Source organism: Haemaphysalis longicornis, unplaced genomic scaffold (genome assembly GCF_048455015.1).
Source record: "Haemaphysalis longicornis isolate Haplotype H1 unplaced genomic scaffold, Haemaphysalis longicornis Haplotype H1 scaffold_2, whole genome shotgun sequence".
Taxonomy (NCBI): Eukaryota; Metazoa; Arthropoda; class Arachnida; order Ixodida; family Ixodidae; genus Haemaphysalis; species Haemaphysalis longicornis.
Window position 1 is genome coordinate 54,074,899 of NW_027526295.1, and position 24,159 is coordinate 54,099,057.

A 24,159-nucleotide genomic window follows, 5' to 3' on the forward strand; every position below is an offset into this window, starting at 1 on the left:
ATTAGGCCTGTAAACAAATCCAGAATGCTTTGTCGATGACACTGCTTTCAGTTTCACTAACAGACTGTCAAACAACCATAACAGGCAGAGCAATGTTTCTGTAACCACCTTTACTGACGTCTTGCCTGGTGTCATCCTTATTACATTCACGAGGAGTTTCAAAGGCAGATAAACATGTGCCTGGCCGAACACTATCAATTTTTTTATTAGATTTTTTTCTGACCCCACTATTTCAGAGTGTCATAGTTGCTGTTTTCATTTCAGAGAACGTCGAGCTCGTATCATTGACTCTGAGCACAAGACGACACATGACCGAGAGACATACAGGCACTGCCCTCAAGAATCAGTTTCAAAGGTGCCTTGAAGAATTCAACATGATGGGAAAAGAAGCTTGTGCAGTCACTGATGTTAGCTCGAACATGAAGTGCACAGTGACCCCCGTATTCTTCAAGCGAGTGTTTCGTTTCTTAGACGCAGCTCGACTTGAGACGCGCCCCTAGCGGGGGATTCCCCCGGCACCAGTCCTCGAAATCTCAAGGGAGCTGGCCGGCCGCCTTGAGTCGTCCCTCGTCACTCGTCATGGCGGCCGACGACGCTGATTTTGCGGAGTTGGTCGAGTTTGTGCTGTTTGTAAGAGAAGTTGTGAACCAGGGAGACGATCTCCCGGCGGAAACTGTGCCGAGACCACGCTTCAGGGATCGGCAAAACCCCTTGGAGTATTACAGCGACGGCGAGTTTCTATATGGATATAGATTCACGAAGGAGACCGTCGTCGACTTGCTGGCCCGCCTGCCCGTTCAGGAGAACGTCACAAAGTGCGGGTTGCCCATCCCGCTTATGCTGCAGCTGCTGATCGCACTACGCTTTTACGGTGCTGGGACCTACCAAGTCGTCACTGGCGATCTGGTAAACGTCAGCCAGCCGACGGTGTGCCGCGCTGTGAAGCGCATGTCGGAGCTGATCGCGGGGTGCCTCTTCCGTGCTGAAGTTATGTTCCCCGACAGCCGGGAAAGCTTCCACGACATCGCTTGCGATTTCTATAAGATCGCGAAGTTTCCGGGCGTGACCGGGTGCATTGACTGCACGCACGTGAGGATAAAGGCACCCGGCGGTCCCAACGGCGAGGTCTACCGCAACAGGAAGGGGTACTTTTCAATAAATGTTCAAGTAAGTTCACTTCTTGTGCCCTTCCACCCCCCATCCCCCCTTTACGAGCATCGATATGATAGTTCCGCAATATTAATACGTTCCTTGGCGGTTGTCCGAACGTTATATTCACTTCGATACGACAGTTACAGTAATAGTGACGTTTTTCCGTGCAGCTATTAGGGAGCGCGCGTCAGTCTGCATGCTTCTTTTCATTTCTACGCATGCTCACTGTACCGCCCTTAGCCCTTACCACCTTTTCTTTATTTCTTTCCGTTCGTTCCTTACGTCGCCCCCCCCCCCCCGAATGCAATAAGCAATCTGCGGGCAAGCACTTGTCTAACGCAGCGTTGAACTTCATAAAGCACCATGCTAAACGAGCATTTTAGTAATTGTAACAATACCTTTTCATTCTGGTATCCTGTCATTTCAGTTGGTTTCTAGAGAAGGAATCTCGTTGAAGAAAAAATTTTCTAGTTTATTGTAGGCGTATTGCAACAGTAAAGTAAATCCCTTACTATGTTGTATAGTTTTGGTGCTGCTTAAGACAAACTAGACTGAAATATTACCACCTACCAAATGCACTTTCTTGTGTAATGCAATTAGAGTTCTTTGAAATAATAACATGCTATGGTGTCACCTCATCGCATCCACACACTGGTATTTATTTGCTATTCCAGGCCGTCACGGGACCCCAGCTGCAGTACGACCTCATCGCCAGGCCCCAGGATCCTGGCACGGCAGTCACATATTCGACAAGAGCCGTGCACGGGTCCTCTATGAAACAAAATGCGTGCCTGGATTGCTGCTCGGAGACGCTGGCTACACATGCTTGCCATACCTGATGACGCCGCTTGCAAACCCAAGGGCACCGGGCAGTCCAGAGGCCAGGTATGCCACTTTGCTATGAGGCACCACTTGTACAGAATATTAGGAGCCTTCATAACATGTCTTTCTGAGTAGTGCTCATCACATTGAAGCAGAGTGCCCTTTTTGTCTCCCTCATCCTTGGGCACGCACTTAATTCTTGAAACCTTACGTGACTATATGCGAGGTGTCCTTGCCAATAGTGGCTCGACATCTCGAAGCGCTGTCTGTAATCAACCCAGGCAAGCATGCTGTGTAGACACTGCAATATTGAGCATGTTTTAAGAATGCAACAGGGTGCATTGGAATGTTTTTTGTTTTGTTTTAGGAATCGCATTTGTGTAAAATGGACCAGTACACCCCACAAATGCGGCAGACAGCAGTAGGTTAGGATGGCTGGCATATATTAGCAGTTTGTAGGAGAGCGTGCATGTGTTTCACTGTGTGGGAGTGACAGCTGATGTGGTACATGTAAACGCTGGCGTATTGTATTGGTCAGATGCACTGGGACATGCAATACTGCCGTATCCATGTAGACGACCTTATAGTAATAATATTTGTGTGCTAGCTCCACAGCATAGCCCTTTTCATCTACTTGGGACTACTTGTTTCTTTTGTGCAGGTACCAGGCAGCACACATTCACACGAGAAACACGGTTGAGCGGGCATTTGGAATCTGGAAGCGTCGCTTCCCTTGTTTGGATATGCGGCTGCAGCACCGGCCCGAACGCTCAGCTGTCATAATAACAGCCTGTGCTGTTCTGCACAATATTGCCTGCCGACGCCAGGAGCCGACCCCACCTGCAGTGCCTGCACCAGTATTGCCAGAACCGAACCGGCAGTTGTGCCTGCAAGTACCTCGGCCTCCTGTAGACGCGGTCGTTGGCTCCCGTCACCGGGCAAATCTGATTGCCCGGTGTTTTTCTTCGTGAAAAACACTGAAATCCTCCTAGCTGCCCGTTTTGAAAGCAGCTGCGGGAGGCTACGGCCCACTCCCCACTGTCGCCGCGGCTGTCAGGGCACATTCAAGACAGATTTTCAATTTGCATGCGCTCGAAACCCACAATTATGTGGAGAAGTCACTCTGTTTGAAAATGTGGTGTATGTGCGAGAGTGATTTTTCGCTGGCCCCACATGTACAAAATAAATGTGACAACAGAAAAATTCTGGGATTATCAGACTTGTTTATTTACCCTGCAACACAAGTGCAGGGACTAATCTTTTATGCTTGGAAGCAAGCTGCGCTCAACGTTGTGCAAGCTGTGCCGTGAGCAATTCCAGTTGAATTTTGCTTTTTTCTAGATCAATTTTTTTCCACGGCAACTGCCCTCTCCTCAAACATCAGCTCACGTTCACGAAGCGCAATGTCCTTCTCCTGCATGAAAAGTTGTTGCGCCAGTTCGCCCTGCAGCAGCCTCAATGTAAGTCGGTGCTCCTGGAACTTCTGCTGCCTCTCCTCGTTGACCGCGTCAGCCCTCGCATGGACAAATGGGGCATGAACACTTTCTAGGGCCTCGTCCCGGGCTCCTGCTGCACTTGCGGCTGGCGCAGGGGCACTGCGAATGGCCGGCCTATTACCCGCAGGCCCTGTGGCACGCTGTGGTGTGGCACCCGCAGAGCTACTTGCAGCTGGCACATGGACGCTGCCAACAGCCGGCCTGTTGATAGGAGGCACTGCAGCACCCTGCGAGCTACTGGTAGGCGTGGCTGCCGACGGCCGCCTCACGGTAACTGGTGAGCTTCCTGGGTTCACAGGCCTGTGCACCCCAGTATTCGAGCCAAAGGCGCTCCCATGCCTTATTTTTTGCTCTTACCAACGCATTATCCATTTGCCGATTTTCGAGCACATCATACTTCGAGACCAAGTTTGCCAGGTGCTGGCGCTCCTCCCTCGTGTACATAAACCGTGGCTCACTCATGGTGAATGAAGAACGAGGCGCGCACATGAAATGACCCCGGGAAACGAGCCTCCCGCGCACGCGAGCGGAGGCGGCAGGTTGTTGCTAGACGGGAGAATGGTTTCGGCCGTTCAGCAGCGTAGTTTATGCTACGCTAAAGCGAAATGTCATAGACAAAGAACACCTCATTTATTTACACCTTGTTTTATTGCACAGCAAACAACTACGCGTTAATTTTAAGCTTAGCGTTTGTTTTAGACTGAACGTAAACACGTAGCCTCCACGCCAAGTGACTGTCATGTCTATCATGTGGCGAGGAGGATTTCTCGAGGAGCAACTCCGCTGAGGAATCCAGGAGGGCCGTTTGGGAAACGCGTTGGCCACTCGAGTGGAGGATCCCGTCCGATCGCCACTTGCTCAAGTTGAGTAGAAGTGCAGAGTGGAGGCGCGATTAAGAATACGGGGGTGAGTCTCGCGTGCACAGAACAGAACCTGTGTGTTTGACCATGCCTACACAACCTGGTCAGTAAGTACGGATTTGGAAGCGTTCCAAGACTCAACGATTTGCTAGTCAACTGCCGTGACATTGTGAAGACTGTGCACTACTGGGCCTCCAACGTGAAATCGCGGACTCAGAACTGAATGCGGCAGTACAGTCATTGGTCGGTATAGCCGAAGCACTTGAACATGATGAAAATAGAGAGTTTTAGCAGTCCGTATGCTCCGGCCGTTCCGTTCGTTACGTCGTTTACGTATGTACCGGGACCCGACGGCGCATGCGCGCGCATGTATCGGATCCTTTACGTGGAGTGAGACGGACAACGTGTTTTAGCACTCCTAGCGTCGTACCGTTCGTTCCGTGTAACGGCGGATTAGCCGAGTTGTTGCAAAGATCCACACGCTAAAAATACGTAAATAAACAACACAGTTTCCCCTAAAGCATTGTAAATCTAAAATAAATCTTACACAAAGTAAACAATCATTGTTCCAATCAATGTAAGACAATTACGGTTACATTTATAATTTAGCAGACGGCTAGCGACATGTTGCGGGGGCCTGTTACCTGCGCGCTGCGTCGGGCATGGGTCGTGCCCAGTGCATTTCAGTGACAGTGGCTGTGCATTTGACGTCTTCTGTTTTCGATCTGTTTATCGCGCTGCTGGTAGTGTTTTGCGTCACCCTCGCAAGCTTGCTGTGTTTTGGTTCGCGAACCATCTTGTGTTTCACCTTTTGTGCTTTCGTGGGGGGCTCCCTCAACCGCAGCTGTGCCATACAGTGTGCTGCCCGACCCGCTGCTGCTAGATGCTCTCGCGTGGCGCGAAATAGAAGACATCTATTCCCTCACGTCGGAGCTCGAGCAGCCCGAACCTCCCTGCTACACTTCGCAGTACGGCCTGCTGGAGTATACGGCGGGTGAAGTTCTTGGAACTGTTTCACTTTGACAAGGGCGACATCGACGAGCTACGCACGTTGCTCAGAGTGCCGGAAGAAGTCATGAGCGCCCAACGCGTGAGGGTGTCCGGTATGGAGGCACTCTGCATGACCCTGCGGCGCCTCGCGTACCCGAACAGGCTGTGCGAACTGGAAGTGAAGTTCGGGTGCCACGGCACAGTTATTTCAAGTGTTGTGAACAAAGTGTTCGCGCACATCGAGTATTATTTCGCCCACTTACTCTGACATGATGAGCCACCGGTGGATGAATCCATCCCAACTGCAAGAGCTTGCCGAGGTAAGAACTCATTGCGTTTCTGCACGGAGCGCACTTCTATGTTTCAGGCCGTACATGCGAGGGGTGCCTCACTCAGGAGCTGCTGGGGCTTCATTGATGTGACGGCACGCCGCATTTGCCGCCTCACACTGGACCAGCAAGAATTCTTCTCTGGGCACAAAAGATGTCATGTTGTCAAATACCAAGCCGTCATGTGTGCCAACGGCATTATCTGCCAGCTAGATGGGCCGTATACAAAGGAAGGCGCCATGATGCTGGTAAGATAATTGCGACGATTACTTTCCTTAACTTTTTGTGTGTTGGAGTGTGTTGTGGACCTGGAGTGTGTTGTGGAGAAGTTTAATTATTGAACAGATCACCTGTTTACAGTGCTGTGCTAGCAAACAAAAGTTAAGTGGAAACAAATAAAAAACATTCCCGGTAGTATGGCAGCAGTATCCAGTTGCATAAAATAGAAACATCCCACATGAAGGGGGAGTGACCGCTGGTCACTGTCAACGCCGCGCACCATAACAACACCGTCCCCCATTGCACCCATGCAAGTTCACCACCAGAGGTATGGTCGCTACCTGCACGGCTCAAGCTGCCAGCATACTTTCACGCTGTGATGACGTCACAACGAATACTCTCACTTGCCGATGGCTTACCACGTTGCATCAACCGGCCACGGCTGTTTTCGAAATTGGTCTTTGTCTGAGCAACCCACAGGTTCTTCAGCTGGCATTCTGGAAGCGTGTGATTGCAATTATTTATGTAAGAACCACGAAATCGCTGTTCACTCGGGGCCGCACTAGAAGGGCTAGTGAAGAAATATAATGGGAGCAACGGCAGTCCTGACTCTAACGTCACATCTAGAAGTTTTCTGCAGTGGCGACCATACCATTTACAGCGAGCAGCCGGGCTGACCTTTAACCGGTGACGCCAGCGCCGCACGCGCCATGGCTGGCCTTTGGCACAGGCAGTTTCGAATTCTGCTGTAGTCTGCCACGGTGCTCTGTATTGTGTGCAGTTAGTCATCTCCTGCAATACATCACTTTCCCCACTGTGAGTGCGACACGAAAATCTGGCTGCGCTGGGTTGCCTTTCCCTGACTGAACAATTTTGTTCCAGGAACATCGACAACGTTTGCCTTTTCAGAGCATAACCACAGCAGACCAAGCAACAAGTAACACAGGTCAGGATGCGTTTATTCTACAATTACCAGCACTATCCTATAAAGCATGGTCATTATGAAGAGGTTCTAAGCGGATTGCGGCAACACAAGCGGGATTGCCGTTTCTCTTTCAAAAAAGTCTTCAAGGAAGTGTCTGTGTATGGAAAAGTACAACTCAGAACTCCGGTTCACTGGAATTTTCCCCAAGCTTGCAGCAGTTTCAGTTATTGAGGGTTCACAGTAACTGCAGAGTATGCACACACAAAAAAAGACTTGATTGTTTGCTTCTAGGAGAGCAAATCGCTAAAACAGGGTTTTGCCAATTTAAATATTCGTGCTTCAAGGAAAACTGTTTTGCAAAGTAGAGTGCAATTTTCTAACAAACTACTGCACTGAAAATTTGTTTCCGTTCCTTCAGGTATCCTGAAGGATTCCAGGCTGTATGAGAACCTCGAGAAGGTGGCACAGGGCCAGAGGTTGGTCATCTATGGGGACCCGGCCTATCCACTGAAGCCGCTTCTAATGAAGCCTTATGGAAGCGCATCCCTGCAGCCCCATGAAGCCCGCTTCAACCGCCGCATGAGCACTGTGCGGCAAGCAGTGGAGTGGGGCTTCGGGGTGGTGGCTGGCGAGTTTTATTTTGTGGACTTTCATAAGAATCAAAAGTTCTCGCTACAGCACGTGGGAGGCATGTACAAAGTCGCCACCCTTCTTTCTAACTGCCACACCTGTTTATATGGCAGCCAAGTTACAGAGTTTTTTGGAGTAAGTGCTCCAGCACTTCATGAGTACTTAGTGCCATTCACGTCATGCACTTAAGTCAGTAGTTGTGGGCATATTGTAAGGATGTCCGCTACTTTTAGCTCCTTCCATCACCCATAGCTAGTACAAGGGCCGTAAAACATTTTCAGAGCAGAATGGCCTTGATTTGGTTTGTGTGTGTGTCTGTGTGCAAGCTTCACTTCTCATCCCTCTTGTCTCCTGCACAGGTACATGAAAACGGTGAGGATGGGCTTTGTTCGATTCGTTCCATGAGAATGTTGTATGGACTCAGTTTCATTATGTGGTTGGTAGAAGTGAAGTCTTGTAAAATTTGCACGTTACAATGCCAGAATTGCATTGTTTTTGTACTAGATAGATAGGGTGCCCTATAATTTCTGCATCTGGTAAGCATGGCTTGTAGGATACAACAGTTATCCGCTTCCTTCAGTCTATGACCACGAGAGCACATTCGTGTCTATGGCCATAAGAGCACATTCGTGTCTATGACCACGAGAGCCCAAAAGGTTTTTACGGCTCCCAGTCATTGGTGGACAGCAATGATAAGGACAATGCTCTGAGGGACCTGACTGGAGTGACATCATTGGTGTTCATGACGCTGCTCAGTCTGATCCCAAAGGTAAATATAGAATCCACGTAACAGGGGTGATGCTAAAATTTGGGTTCGAAGTTCACACAGTCAGTAGCGTAATTGGTGCAAGAAAACCCACTGAGCCTTACTTTTTGTTTTCACCCATTCCCACAGCATTCTCAAAGGGCTTTGTCCTCTTGCTTGCTTCCTTCTGGCATGCTCTAAGATAGTTGGTGACGATGAGGAATTTCGCTGCCTGTTTTCTCCGTTGGCTGCTTTTTTTTGGCTTCCTTTCTACACATGCTGTGTACTGATTTTGAGGCTATCTTTCGTTACACTGAGTTGATGCATGCGCTGTGGAACCCTTCACAGAGAAGCCGTCTTTTTTTTTGCTCATTGGGCCATTTCTTGCTTTTGCTATAAAAAAGTATTTGTTTACAGGTGCGTGCCCAGCGGTACTTAGATCTTCCGATGGAAAGCAAGGTGCTTCTCTTCGTGATGAAGATGAAGCATGGCATGACATTTTCCGCCCTAGAAGTACTATTTGGTGTTCATCATACCAGCGCATCGCGCATTTTTTATGCAATTTTGGACTCTGTGTATGTAGGCACACAAGGCTGGCTGAAATGGATGTCCAGGGAGACGGTTTTTGGGGCAATGCCTGCTTCTTTTCGCGCAAAGTATCCTAACTGTAGGGTGATTGTTGATTGTACTGAAGTGAGAATTGAGAAGCCTGGCAAGGTCTCCGACTGTGTAAATTGCTGGAGCAATTACAAAAGCGATTTCACACTGAAGTTTCTTGTCGGCATTACCCCATCAGGGTACATTACTAAATTCGTTTCGAATGTTTACGGTGGCAAAGCAAGTGACACGTACATCCTTGCTAATTCTGGGTTAATTAATCTCTTGGAACCTGGTGATATGGTTATGGCGGATAAAGGCTTTCCACACGTGAAGTCGAGCTTGGATACAAAATAGGTGACGCTCATCACGCCACCGTTTGCAAGGGCGAATGAGCAGTTTACCAAAGCGGAAATAGCCGAGATGTACAAGGTTACATCTCACCAAATTCATGTTGAGAGGTGCATCCAGTGCATCAAGATTTTTTCCATATTGAGACAAAGAGTAACCCCACAGCTGAAGTGCAACATTGAAAAAATTGTGCACGTATGTAGCATCCTAGCAAACGTGCAGGGTCTAGTAATCAAGACTGTATAAAGACAAATGCAACAAGTACAACATCGACAACATTGTGCACGTATGTAGCATCCTAGCAAACATGCAGGGTCCAGTAATCGACTGTATAAAAACAAATGCGTGGTTTTATTGTGTTTTTTGTCTTTTGAACTTCGTATGCAATAAAGAGCAAGTGTGACTGCATCATAGGCTTTTTTGTCTCTTTAGGACAGCTCGAAAGTAGTGCCTAAAGAAAAACCATTCCAATTTTGGTATTACTTCCCGTAAAAAAGAATCGTCTCTCTTCACCTTCACACAGACCCCCTTGGTGAGTAAACGTAGAAGTCACACACACCTGCACCAACAACGTACATGCTTACTTGTACCTGCGTGTAGTACACGTGGTTTTTGTGCAACTTAAGCTTTTTCCTGTGAACTTCAAGGTAGTCAACGTTGACGTTCTGATCAACTATTGGCCGCTTCTCACACCTTGCCGGACATTTGACCTCCAACAGGCAAATCTTGCCCTCCTTTACTAACAATCCGTTGGGGCTGCAACATAACCATGGCTGCGGTATGCACACCACGAGGCCGACCTCAGTCACTGTGCATTTCTGCAACGCTTTATATTCTTTACGGGCTACGGGCTCGTTCTCCAGGCCGTAAGCGCATGATGCACTGCTGAACTGCTGAGGAGTTGCAAGGTCTTGTGCGAATGTGTCGAAATTGGCTTTCCTAATTTTGATTCGATGGGCCTTCGTGCTTGCTGAAATCCTCATCTCTCTCTCACGATGCCACTGTGGGCACGCGCTCTGTAGCACTGTGCGCCTTGCTATTTCTGCACACTCATCACTTCTTCTTTGGTAGGGTTTTTTGGCGCAAGGGGATCTAAGGCCAACAGCACCATTGCTCCTGCTGTGTTCTTAAGCAGAGCAGCCCCAGCCCTCTCTCATCAGCCACTTCGTTTCCGGCAATGCCAGAGTGCCTAGGAACCCAGCATATAAATATTTTGAGTTTTCGAGTGTATGCGGCCAGGATTGTGTTAAAAACAAGATTGATGACATGGTTCTTTCTAGGCTTTTTGGAAGATAATGCCTGGACATCACTCACGGAGTCAGTGTAAATAATGGAAATGGGAATTTTATTTTGGACAATATGATTTACAGTAAGATGCCATACGCCTCTGCTGTCGAAATGCTGGTGTATACATTCATAGTTCAACATGTATTAAGGTTAGGTCCACAGGCAACCATACCAGCAGTTTTGGAAGCATCACTGTAGAAGTCTGTGCACTTGCATTTTTCCTCCAGAGATACAAATGCTGCAAAATTGCTATTCATGGAACCCGACTTTTCTGAATGTTTGTTGTTAAGGCGAATCACAGGATACAGCGTGAAACTGCCATGGTGGTGGGCTATCAGAAAACGATGATGTGTACAAATCTAGAACGTGGAAGGTGAGACCCAAAGCTGCCTCACTCACCCTCAGTGAAAAGGGCAGCGAAAAGACGGAGGATTTAAATAGAGCTGGGCTGTGGATATATCGTTAAGTACAGGTTTAGAGGATGGTTACTCATTGATGAAATTTTAAAAGCATAGAGCAAGTCTATGCATGTTCTCTGATATTCTAAACACCGTTTGTTGCGCTCAACATACAAGCTTTGGACCAGACCAGTTAAAAAAGCACCCGATTTGAGGTGAATCCCCTGGCGCAGCAGTGGGCCCAGCATTTTCAGTGCTGTCTTCTCGGCTGACCCATGAACAATACTTCGATAATCCAACCGAGATCCTACCAATGCTGTATCATCAGGCCGAGGAAAGGACTCCCTCTCAAGAATTTCTCAACACTCGAAATCACCAGGCCGCAGAAAACGCATGCCTGGGCGGATTGAAAAGCCAGAAAGAAGCAATTGTTCGCCCACGATAGGGTTCAAACATTGTAATCGTCAGCACGCCGAACGAAGAGGCTGTGAACGAGCTTCGGAAAATCAAGTTCCTGAGATTTGGCAGCATCACGTATGACGCAATACCGCACGTGGCTTCCTCCAAACATGACGTGAAGGGAATTGTCCACAAATTTTTACCCGGCAAACCATCGACGACCTCATGAGAGGCCTCAGAGTGAGGACGTGGAAGACTAAAATCATCCAAGCCCGCATGTTAGGGCAATCGAAAACAGCACTGCTGACTTTTGAAGGTGACACGGTTCCCTGAGCGGTGTACTTCCACGGAAAACTTGTTTGCTACCATTACAGAAAGACACATAAAGTCTGTCAGAACTGCATGACGGCTGGACAACAGTCAGATGTCTGCCCTACGGCACGCATCAGCAAATGTCCCCAATGCGGCACTGAAAACCCAACCCCGGAACACCTGTTTCCCCATGTGCACTCTCTGTGGCGAAGAAGGCCACGTAACTAGCAAAAAGTAGTAGTTCCGAAAGTCACAGATATCCTCTTGCAGCATCACCAAAGAGAAGAAAGGAAAGAACCCAACCAGCCCAGATGGTTTCTGGGGGAGTGTAATGGCGTGGCTCTCTTGTCATGGACGCGATGTCCACTGAGCAAGGCTTGGGATACCAAAGGGGGAGACTCGGCCCACAGACTAGTACAACTGGGTGGACTGGAGACTCAGTATACGCAGCAAGATGAAGTTGCTGCATACTTCCTATGCTATATTCTCGTGGGGCTTTCAACCCACTACAGGTATACTGACATTGTGATGTTTTAGATTAAATTACAATTCATTTTTTATCGATAGTGCAGCAGAAGCACCATTATTTCTTTTTTTGTCAGACTGTATCGTTGGTTATTACTTCACGAAGGCTTTAAGTAGACAACCGCTACATCAACTGGGGCTGGAAGTCATGCACTCACTTGAAGGCGCAGGATTTAAGGTTTCGAGGCTTGTATGAGACAATGATGCCTCGAACTGCAAGGTCTTCTCAACTTCAAGTGGAGGAAAAATCCCTCCTGTAGTGAGGTATGTAATAAAAGCTGAACGCGAGTGATGTCAAGTACTGCACTAAACTCTTGCTAATGTTCATACCCCCACAGCCATTCTCTGGACAAGGAACGTAAGCTGTTTCTTGTGTTTACCCATGGCAGATTTTGAACATTAGGTCACAGTTCCAAGCAGAGAACAGGTTTCCGTGTAACAATGGGAAATACATAAGTCCAAATAATGTGACAGGCATCTATGACCTCCAACAAAAGCAAGGTAAAGTGGCACCTTACTGGATCTCATTAAATTGGCACTAACTCTTGCTGAAAAAAGTTATGTGTGATGGCCCTTTAAAACATCTTTGAGGAAGTACATATAACATAGAAAAAACTGTTTGCAGGCGCATGCACTCCCGTGAGAGAACTGTCCGGAAAACATTTCTTTTTCAATTTTGAGAAAATGAATGTGAAAATAGCCCTGGACATTGTGTCCCCTCAAATATGCAGAACCAAAATATTTCGCAATGTATCATTTTCAAATTAGGTCGTTATTTTTATTCCAACGCACATTCTTTCGTAGTTGACCTCGGTGCTGAGGTTCCTCCAGACGTACAGAAGGCAATTTGGCATCTTCGGCTTTGAGAACTCTGTCCCTACCATCAAAACCATGGAGCTTGTATACAAGTGGATGTCTGCAGTAGCACCTTTCACATCTTCGGCAAAGACACCATAAGGATGCCATTTTACGATTCCAATGACGAGAGCTAAATGCTGCACTTCTACTTTTTTTTTCAAGAATTGAGATACCATATGTCCATTTCAGTGCGGGCTCAGTTGGCTGGAGAACGATATCCTGGGTTACTTCTTGGTTTGGAAATACACAGCCCCTACAAAGGCCGCATTTTTCTCGAGGGAAACATATGAGGCTCTGTGTATCACCCCTGCTTCCGTAGTCGCCTGCACAACGCACCTGCTAGACATGGGATTCCACTTTGACCTGACATCCCAATATGCCAGCGAAGATGTAGAGGCTTTGTCCTCCACAGTGCAGCAATTTAATGGTCAAAATGAGCAGACAAATGCCCGTGCCGTCCTGTCTTCCCTTCAGAGTGACTGGTCTTCTGCATTCATCCGAAAGTGAAAACACGAGCTGTACAGTTGGGACCCTGGGGGACCTAACGAAACTTGTGTCAACAGCCTCCCCTATCATTTTAGGTCCCATTGCCCTCGTTTACCATTTGCCACCCCACACTCATGCTCTGAGGAGGCTCCCAAGTAATCATCTGCTTGAGGTTTTATTCTCTAGAGCTTGAAGGAATGTCGTTCTTTTTACTTTTAAAACTTTGTTTATTAAAAATTTCAAGATTTAAACTTGCATTTTTAAAATTTCTTTTAAGTTTAAAAATTTACATTTTTATTTTTTTATTTTAGAACAATGTTTTCTTCGTTTTTTCTGCTACAGGGACACCCAACCAGGACTGCGAGCCAGCACACTCGGCCTTGTTGGTGGCTTCTTGGTTCAGGCCGTGCAGGACAACATTCCTCGCCCCGGCTGCCTTGACACCGTGAAGGCACCAGTGTCATCCTCTCCCACAACAGTGATTGTCAACGTAGACCACGGTGGCCTGTCCTACCCGTGGCTGTCCTTTGTCGGATTTATTGTAAATCTAGTGAGAGCTGCAAGTGCTTCAGTAACTTCTCAAGAGTTTGTGGCCAGTGAAGCAGTTTCTGGAAGCTGTGCCCCCAGCCGTGTGCAAGAACGGCCTACTACAATGCCAGCATGCCTCTTCCGAAGACCACAACAGAACACTTGCTACTGTGATAATAAGAAAGTTCATGAGGCTCTTCTTGGTGAACATACAAGGAATGTGTCAAAAAATGCAGAAGGTGAAGAACCTGTAGGACAATTCAGATTCAAGGAAGGTGTTCAAAGTGTAGTGTCAGTAGTAAGATGCGGAGCCAGTAATAAGATGCTGCAAAACCTAGACGAGTCCATTTGTAGCCTAAAGGCATACATGCAAAGCTGTTGGGAAGAAATAACGATACAGCAGGAATGGAAAGACACAAATCTAGTTCTCATCCTAAAGCCAGGCAAGAAACTTACGGCCGTATTCTAAACCTGTTTTCCACTTCATGCGCTCCCTCAATTCGGCTGAGTGGAGGATACAGGGTTCATGCAGGCCCGTGAAATTCTTGAAAACTCTTGAATTCACAAGTGCGTTTTCAAGGCCGTGAAAGTCCTTGAATTTTTACAGGTCCTTCAAAACACCTGATTTGGGGGTGAAATTAAGATGATTACTCTGTGTACCAAGAAATGTATTCCCACTCTGTAAATTCTCCCAAGTTTTTAGAAGGCAACCTTTGCATTTCAAACAACGGATAATTTTCAATGCCTGGAGCCACTGAAAACAGCTTCAGTTGAAGGGACTGGATGCGCTGAGATCAGTTTTGGGTTTGAAGGGCCTAGCCGGATCCATATCCAATCCATCCCTTCTTATTCTATTTGGAAGTTGCGCCGTCCTCTCTCATAGCTCAAACGTGCGTGGATTGTGCGGCATGTAATGTGTGCGTTCGAAATTACTGCATGCAGTGACTGTGAGTTGAAATAATGCCTGGTAAGTGCAAGTTTCAATGCTCGCAGCTGAACGACAGTTATAAGCACTGGTTCGCACCGGACCAGGCGAATCCACATCGGGCAAAATGCAAGCCTGCGAAAATGTCAGACATTGCTGCTAGGGAGAGTCGGCGCTGAAAAACTGTGAAAAGCTCCAAACATGACAGGAACGTGAAGGCAGCAAGTAGCACCATGAAGAACTTTTTGTTGCCCTCGCAAAGTAAGCAGTCTGTGGACCCAATGCCATCACAGTCGCCTAACTTGGGCAGCGTGTGCAAGAAGCATGAGCCAGTGACTGATGCAGAGATTTTGTAGACACTAAAAGTAACTACATCACACTATTTCTACAATTCCTGCTCGCAGACAAATGACTTCTTCGGAAGAATATCTCCTGACAGTGAAGTTGCCCAAGCCTTCCCCTACAGAGAGCAGAAGATTAAGTATATTGTGTGCCATGGTCTCAGACCTTTTCTCTTAAAGGGACAGACCACTGATTTTCATCGAGTACATCTTCTCGGAAAGGGCATCTCTTAAAACACCTTGACGTGAAACAGTCTTGCTGATAGTGCCCTAGAACTTCTTAAAATCTAAATTTTTACATCTCTAAGCCGTACGTGCCCTCCCAAATAGAATGCTGGCAACCATGACACACAGTAGCGCAGCAACAAGACTGCCGCTAGGGTTCAGGGAGAAACAAGGGCGCTCAACCGACAACAAGGGTAAACAGTGGTCTCTTGTCTGGACAAGACATTGAGCGCATTGCGGAGCACATGGAAGCATCGCGGGGGACGGAGTACTCACAACTAGTATAAGTAGTCAGCGAGGCACTGGAGAAAAAGCCACGTAGGAAGGGCCAATGGCAGAAATACAGACTGAAAAGGTTGTGAAATCGGGAGGTGCAGACCACAGTGAAAGAAAGGAAAGAGACGTGCCGGGGACATCGGCAAGCAGTCGGAACGGGACAGCCGGAAAGTATCTAGAAGAGCTGGTGGTAGGGATACTTGGTGAGGAAACATCAGGCAGCAACCACGATGCAGAAGATTCAAGCAGTTGACGACCAGTTTCCGGATGAGTTGAAGAGGAGCGGCCGGGACGCCTCAAGAAAATTCTGGTGGCTTTGGCTGTGGGTGCACAGGCATGCACCTCCTCAACATGACCTTTGCCACCCGGAGTCCAGTCAGCGGCTTTCTGGGAAGGATGCATCCTAATGGAGCAGCAGGTCAGGAAAATGTTCCAGTGCAGGGACACGGAGGACTTTACCACAGCTGCTGAGGAGGAAGACACGAACTTGAGGAGTGGTGTCGGCTGTATCAGTGAACACAGAAAGCCAGATATCCTAGCCACTAGACCATGCCGTGTCAGTGAATTGGAGCTGAAAAACATCTTCAGTCGCATCCAGGTGGGGACGGCGACAGGACTGGATGATTTTTGAGCAAGATTACTGAAGAAACTAGGTTCCCAACAACGTCTGGCACTGCAAAAGATGTTGAGTGACATGCTGAGGACGGGAACGGTGACTAAGGAGTGGGCGCAAGGCAGGAAGGTATTTTTGTACAAAAGCGCTCGACAGAGGTGCAGCTGGACCTCATGCAGGCCAATTACAGTGACCCCTGTGCTGTATCGGGCCTTATCTTAGGTACTTCGCAGGCGGATACAGGCCTGGGGAGAGAGAAGAGACATCCAGGGAGAACTGCAGGACGGTTTCCATGGGGGACGGCAGCCGGAAGATAGCCTCTTTTGTCATTACAGTGTGCGGAGATGGTGCGCGCACAGGGCAATGAGGTACGGATGGCCTTTCTGGACATACAGGAGGCCTCCGACTGTAAGCCACGCCATGCTTCGGAGCCGGCTCTGTAGAAAGGGCCTGCCAAACCAGGTGTACTCGAGGGTGGCGGTGATGGTAGAATGGCAGGGCAGGCTATCGGGTTCGGTTCCCCTAGAGCGAAGTCTGCGCCAGGGATGCCAGTTATAACCACTGCTTTTCATGCTGCTGCTGTGTGACCTAGAGAAGGAGCTGGAAGTGTGTGGCCTCGGAGTCTACTTGCGTACATGGACAAGTAGTGCGCCAGACGTTGCCCGGTCTAATGTATGCAGACTAACCGATGCTAACGGCCGGCTCACAATCTGAACTGCACCGGCCGTTGAACATCTGCATCAGGCAGGTGGGCAGCCTTGGGCTCCAGTATAGTGCACGAAAGAGTGTAGTACTGCGGTGGGTAGCCCAGGCTGAGCTGGGGCAGACAGAGCCACTGACTGCAAGGACAGGCGATCCCCTACGCTACAACATACCAGTACCTGGGGCTGGTGATAGGAACGGCAGCCGGGATGGCGATGGCGATAAACGCTATCCCCCTTTTCCCCCTCCGCTCAGGTATAGGACGTTTCGGTGCACAGACATTTCTGTGTATGGATATTTGGATGCACGGACCTTTCGGTGCGCAAGCTTTTTGGCGAACGAATTATCTGGTGCTTACTTGTTTTAAATGAATAGCCATTCTATATCTCAATGCAACTTGGGTTATGGAGCACAATCTACTGCAGTGCTTGCACATTTACATTGATGCCACTTTTTATTTTTGCCAGTTATTTGTATAAATTGAGCATTTCTATATTTCTGTTTACACCTTATTCAGAAAACACCTATTTGCAGCCAACTAATTAAATCCTTTTGCAGACCTTCTTATTCACGACAAGACTTCATATTGTACAATCGCTCTTATTTGCCGCACGCACATCAGCTAACGAAATCAGCCGTTGTTTATGATGCGTTTTGCAAGTATTTTCCTCTAAATAAAAGGCACACTCCCACAATTCCAAGAAAGCAACTTTACAAATATTCTGTGGCCCCCGAAAATGCAGAAAATCTAATGAAGTGTTTTATGTGTGCAGCGCTGTGACGCTAAAACAAACTTTCAAATACTAGAGAGGTATAGCAGAGCGGAAAAACGGTCCCGGTACGATACCCGCTACGCCTGTGCAAGTGCTCAACCAGTTTTTTTGCGTCGAGGCACGCTCAGTAGCACCGGTCGCCTACCGGGTGGGGTCCGGACAGTTTATCAAACGCCATTTTATCGAAGTCGTTTTATCGAACGCCGTTTTATTGAACACCATGCTATCGACGGAGCCGTTTTATCAAAAGTAGTTTTCCCGGCCTTTTCGACTAACAGAATTTGCAGTCCATTTTTTTTAATTTCCTCCTTGCTAGGTAATTTGCAATTCTTCTCTCCACGGCAAGCCTATTTAACAAAATGTGTAGTCTTTGTAATAGTTGTCTTATTCCCAGCGTGTTTGTTGTTTTTGTGATGCGCGAAACATGTCTCCAGAATTTTTTGTTCTGTTCATTGCTCAGGTCGTACTGCCATAAAGGACCTCCTTGTGTCGCTAGTCCCCCCTCTGATCCGAAGCATATCACGGCATTGCGGCGTGTTGATTCAAATGCCTCGATACGCTTCGTATTTTTTGTGTACACCGCTTTTGTGTCGACACATAATCTAATTACTTCGCCGCGTATGTTGTACATAAGTAAGGCACTTCTTGGCGCTTGTGGGTCCAATGTAAAAACCTAACTAGAACGCTAGCAAAAGTCTCTCCTGATATATGCATTCCTAATTCTTAATGGGCACTGAGTTCAGTTGCCAAGAGGTTATCAAGCCTTTTACTACTGTTCTCGATGCCTTGCTTGAACTAACGAGAAAAACATTAATTACAAAATTAGCCACCGTCCTGCAGGTTGGTTCGTTTTCATCTCCCCCTCGTTGCACCCCAGCATGTCTGGAGTTTTAGCCCATACTCTTGCCTTTTCATCACAATACATTAAAAACGGTAAGATCAAAATAGTAAACACCAAAAATATAGAAACCATGAAGGTCTACTTAATGCAGAGCTGTGACCCGATTACCAAGAAATTAAAATGGAAAATTAAAAAAGAATGAGAACGACCAAAACAAAGACTTTAATACTATGGCCTGTGGGATTACTTGAACAAAGCACACAAAAACAAACAAAATTCCCTCCCTGGTCGGGCGTGTTCCTCCAAGGCCACCACGAAATCGTAAGGTTGGTGAATCGAAGGAGGGGCTAAGAGTGTTGACGCAAAAGTAGAGATTTATACAAAATCCTGTATTTTTAACAAAATACGTGATAACAAAAAACGTAAATTGTGATGGGATCGGCAATTGTACAGTTGTACTAGGTTACGAGTTTCCCTAGTGCAAGACGACCTCTGACGACTTGTCCTACTTGACGAGTTCACCTATCACGACTTGGCTGTGGCGGGTTCCCTTGTGACTTCTCCTAGACTCCACCACCTCTGCTCAGGCCTCACTATCACTGTCGGAGCCCCCCTGTTCCATTCATAGAGCACTAATCTTTCAGAAGTTCTTGGCACAATATTTTTCCATATGCAAACAATGTGACCCCACGGTCCAAGTAGTAGTCGCGTGCGAACCACGTGACTAGAAAAACTGGGGGGACAAGACTTTGGATCACGTAATGATGAACCATGGCGCAAGGGATACATTTGGCAACACCAACCTAAACACACCGATACACATCTAAGGAATATTGCGCACGGGGTTAGGGTTGCGACTACAGGAGCAAATTCTGTAATATAAACAAGGGGGACATGCATGCTTGAGTGCAATCAATGAAGACTCAAAAACTAAAAACCGACTTAATAACACAAAGGTGATCAAAAACGTGGGAAAGGCGCGTCAACACATATAGGCAGGTTTTTGTATGTAATGCACGGCAGAGACAATGTAGAATGATTATTGCAGGTTAGGTTAATGCGATGGCCAGTTAAACAAAATAAAGCTCGAAAATTACAATGAAAGACACAAAACCGCACTTCCGATAAAATGTACGTAGGTGGTTCGATAAAATGGCATTTGATAAAACGGCACTCGATAAAACGGCGTTCGAGAAACTGTCTGGGAACCCTACCGGGTCCGTACCGGGACTGGTTCTCCCCTCTGCTTTTTCTTACGGAGAGGTGTAGAATATCGTCGTGGCAGAGGACTCGGCCTTTTTGAAGAGAGCCGCAGCTTCTATGTCTTTCATCCTGCTAAAGCATGTATGGATTGTGTGTACAAATAACAGTCACTCCCGTGTTCAGGCAAAAGCGTGATGTCACTTGCCTTTAAGCCCAAAAACAGAAAACGCAAAGGAAAGTGTCCGAAGTTTTCCAAGGCAAGTCAGTTTGGTTTTTTTTCGTGCGCCACAGGATGAGGTGCCTCAGAATATCTGTAAAAGTGCACATGCACACGTGCTTGTGGTGTCGCAAATTGGTATGATCATCATTCAGCGAAACCAATAGGTAATTGGGTTAGCCAAATGTATTATAAGTAGGGCCTGCACAACATACAATGAAGGTAAACATTTGGCTGCAATCTGTCTGGTTGGGGTTTACAAATGAGAAGTCATTATTACACTGCAAACAATGATACACTAAACGGAGAACCCGGCGTTTCCCAACCACCTTTCTCTGGGGTAACTGGGGCGCCCCAGTGCCTTTTTGTGATTACGGATCTAAAAGAGCAGTTGCGGCACATCGTGGCGCAGACGAAAGATGCCCTGTACAGCAACCTGTGCAAACTGAAGGAACGCATGGACGCAGGAACCACTGCCCTTAGTGGCATCGCAGATGCATGGTGCTGGATGCAAAGCGCTTCGGCAAGATGGTAAAGTCCAGTGGAGTGACCTGACTATTACTATAAACACCGACGAGAGCCCTTTGTTTAAGTCGACAAACGCGTCAATATAGCCTATTCAGTTCTTCGTTAACGAGCTGCCGTTTCCAAGCCAAACAGACAACACCATGCTTGCTGGATTGTGGTTTGGACACAAGCATCCAGACATGTTGCTCTTCTTGTCTAGGTTCGTGAAAGAATTGAAATCTGTGGGTGAATTGATGTGGAAATGTGCTTCTGCGGAGCTACGCTCCAAGGTGCATCCTGTTTGTGTCTGTGTTGATGCCCCTGCTAGAGCTGCGGTTGGAAACCACACCCAATTCAATGGCCAGTTTGGATGTCCTTGGTGCCTGGCATGTCGAAAAGTTGACCACAGTAAGCATTTTTTCCAAGTGCATACACATTTGAATCTGTGCTTGTGTAATCACACTTTCTAGCTCAGTTGCACATTATTTTCTAGTGCCCATAAACAACAATTATTAAAACTCATTGCAGTGGCTCAGTGGCTAAAATATACTTCAGAGCCAAAGGACGTGGATTCGATCCAAGCCATGGTAGCCACTTTTCAAGTAGAGGTGAAGGAAGGAAAGACCTATGGTTGAGATTTTGGGATAGATTAAAGTTCTCCAGGTGGTCAAAATTAATCTAGAGCCCTCCACAATGGCATGCCACAAAGCCCAGGCGTAGCTTCGGCACGCTAAACCTCCCAAATTACAAAAACAAAGTCAACGTTTCCGTACAGAGCATTTGGTAAATGCCTTGCAAAAAAATGCTGTCATCTTTAGCCTCATCATCTCATCATTAGCCTCGTCATCTTGCCAGTCGTGCACTGTACTTAATCAGATTGCTTAATTTATGTGCATAGCATACTAAAATGCCTAGCTACTAGCGAATTATTGCGATGTTCACGTCTGAATATTGTGGAGTGTCCTAACTAAAATGGATCCATTTGTGTCATTACATTCGACTCCTTAACGGCAGGCATCGTTGTGTGTGAGTGGGTTTGTTTTCTGCATATACTTGGAAACCTCTGTTCATGTCATTGTAATAATATAATTTGTCCTGGGCGTTTTTATTATGGAAGCGACTGATGCCTTTAAAGGTGAATAAATTGTGTTCCATTTGAATATTCTCCTGCGCCCTGTCAAATTTATGTTTCTGTTTGCTACACCACGTACACAGGGTTAATCATGAACACATCCTGCCTCATCACAAAAAAAGAATTGCACTTGTATTCATAACTCAAACTGTGAAGGGTTCAGAACACGGGTTTTAAACTGACCATTTTTACGCGAATGTTTACCATGTATATAGGGTTAGCGGTACAGTCTGATAAGTTAAATGCTGTAAGTTCTTGTCGGCTGGTTTCCCTTTTTAAATGTCATTCCTTATCGTGGAGTTCCCAGACCTTGGAAGTTGAAGTGGTGCCTGCAGCATGAGTGTCTGACGATATGTGCTGCTGGCCTAAAGCAAAGCCAGAGAGGATTAAAAGGCTGGTTAAGGACGTTGCCGAACCACTGGAAGGATGGCCACAATACTCGGAGGAAGTGAAAGGTGTCTTTAAGCGCATTTGTCACTGGCAGATTTTGAGTTATCTATTTTCTTTGAGTGGGTTTCATTTTCAGCAACTTCATGAGATTTTTGTGGACGCAAAGTCTCTTAACCTGAGAAATAGAAACAAATGAGATGTTTTCGTTCTGCAGGCCAGCTCGCGGCTACTCGCGAGCGGGGAAATACCATTTCCCAGAAGCGCGGTGTGCCCGAAGCCGGAACGCGCATGAAATTTACGCGCGAGCTGCGCGCGCTCGCAGCTGGCGCCTGGTATTTTCATGGGCCGGTGGTGCAAACGCAAACCCTTAAAAGCGCCAAATGTGGCTGTTTCCAATACCTCCCATTTGTGTTCACGAGTGTGCGGTGTAATATCTTCTCAATTACGCAAGTGCGAACCTGTTTTTAATGCGAACGCGCCTGGGCGTGTACAGCCTTTTCTTACGCATCCCCCCCCCCCCCGCCACCCACCTTTTCCCCGACCACTCCGTTTGAATATTGAGGATTATCGCACGTCTACAAAATAAAAGCATACACCTCAGTTGGTCTCAGCTGGGCTTTTCTTTTAGGTGCGACTGCATCTCATTCACTCGCTTTGTCCCTGCATCCGGCGTCGGCGTTGTTGTCAGCGTCCGCCCCTCCCCATTCTCCTCGCCGCGTGAGCTGCGTTCTCCACCGCTCACCCCTTCTCCTCTCTGATAGCGAACACTCTCTCGCGAGGGGCATTGCATTGCATTCGAATGAATTGGTTTGGCTTGGCTTGGATTGGATTAAAGTGGATTGTGTTGGATTGTGTTGCGTCACCCGATCGCAAATCCCAGCATAAGTCGTGCTGGGAAATTAGGTGGGCATCCTGGAAAATCAGGTGGGAATCCTGGAAAATCAGGTGGGCATGGTGATGAACGCTGGCAACTTTCCTGGGCAAGGTTTTTGTAGCTGGGAGTAGGTGAGAACTTTGGCGGTAGGTTAGGTGGGCACGGCCGCTATCCTGGGCAATAGTGGCGGCGATCGCTGGCCAGCGCGACCCACCAGAAGCTATCCTGGGCAATAGTGGCGGCCTCGCTGGTCAGCGCGACCCACCAGAAGCATGCTGGGTTTAAGTCTTGACATACATGGCCGCAGCTAATTTACAAAGATTGAGGCGAATGCAGGCAAGGCCATATGAGCGCGTGATAACAGCGGTGTAGAAAACGGCAGTGCACGTGGATTAAGTGCGGTCGCTGCGGCCGAAACGCGAGCCTTGCAAGTGTTCGAAAGCAGTGGAGGGCACAGCCGCAGTGCTCATCACTACGGTTCGATCATGTCTGTACGCACATGTACGTACGTTCAAGTGCTTAGCGAACGATTTGTATACTTCAAGCTTAAGACCCACTAGAGAATCTACGCCTGATCTAGGGGCTTTACCGAAGCCTAGAAACGAAGCGTCACCATCGCAGGCCTGCGTGCGCAAAAGCTGGTGACGCGAACTCGGCGAAAATATCAGCGACAAGAATGCTACGCCGAACTTGCTCATATTCGAGATGTGCCGTTTTCGATCCAACGTTGCTCGCACGGCCGTCAAGAGCGCGCACTACGCGCTCGCAAGTTGAAAATCGCCCTAGCTTTCCGATGCGTGAGGCGCCACCATTATTTCCACATTCAATGCTGAGAAATTACGTTGTGTATATTAAACAAAATCGGCAACCACCTACAAACCTCCCTCAGTAAATTTTCGTAGATTTCTGCACTCTAGCGGCTGGCTGTCGATTTGGTACGGCCGTTAAGCATTCACGTCCTGCACGCCCTGCAAGCTCTTTTCTGTTTCTTTGCAATATAATTGATCAATTACAGTCGATCAGCGAATAGCTGGATTCTCAACCCAATTACATTTTCTTCACAGGTAAAAGCCACAGCTGTGATCACTTATATCATGTATTTAACATAAAGAACTCATGACAGACATTCATTTTATATATGCTTTATTTGCACTTCAATTCTTTCCATTTTATTGGGAATATAGAATGCTAAAAACATGCAACACAATCCAATGCAATGGAAACCATTCAA

General features: G+C 47.4%; 3 pseudogenes; 2 read left to right on the top strand and 1 right to left on the bottom strand.

The window, feature by feature from the left end:
- Window positions 1–5,589: 5,589 nt before the first annotated feature.
- Window positions 5,590–7,612, top strand: LOC144167977 (uncharacterized; annotated as a pseudogene).
- A 465-nt stretch (window positions 7,613–8,077) lies between these two features.
- Window positions 8,078–9,362, top strand: LOC144167113 (uncharacterized; annotated as a pseudogene).
- Window positions 9,363–9,428: 66 nt separating this feature from the next.
- LOC144167978 (uncharacterized) lies at window positions 9,429–12,421 on the bottom strand (annotated as a pseudogene).
- Between the last annotated feature and the right edge of the window lie 11,738 nt (window positions 12,422–24,159).